A 558-nucleotide genomic window follows, 5' to 3' on the forward strand; every position below is an offset into this window, starting at 1 on the left:
TACGTACACCAGAATCCTCTTCTAACCGCAGCAGAGTATTCTAAACTTTTTTCTAAGTGCTGTTTGTATAAAATAAATAATAAAATAGAGCTGCATATACACCTGAATTGCGTATATTTAATAATATATTAAAATAAATAATAACAGCAAATGCTTGCATGCATGTACACCTCAACTATATTTTATTTTTATTAACTTCTCAGCATTAATACGCTGATTGTAATTCTTCAGAGAGTAAAATTAAGACAAACAAATGCACAAAAATATCAAAATAATATATCAACTCTTTCTTACATGCATGCACTTGTAAATGTATATACATACAAATATTATATATATATAATTATATATATATATATATATGATAATATAATATATATATATATATATATGTATACAGATATACGCATATAGATATACATGTATGTATATATATTTATATAGACAAAGATATACAAACACACATATATCTATAGATATATGTTTATATGTATAAATATATATTATATATATATTATATATTGTATAATATATATAATATATATAATATATATAATA

This window comes from Eimeria acervulina, genomic scaffold (genome assembly GCF_000499425.1).
Source record: "Eimeria acervulina Houghton genomic scaffold, Eah_scaff231, whole genome shotgun sequence".
Taxonomy (NCBI): Eukaryota; Apicomplexa; class Conoidasida; order Eucoccidiorida; family Eimeriidae; genus Eimeria; species Eimeria acervulina.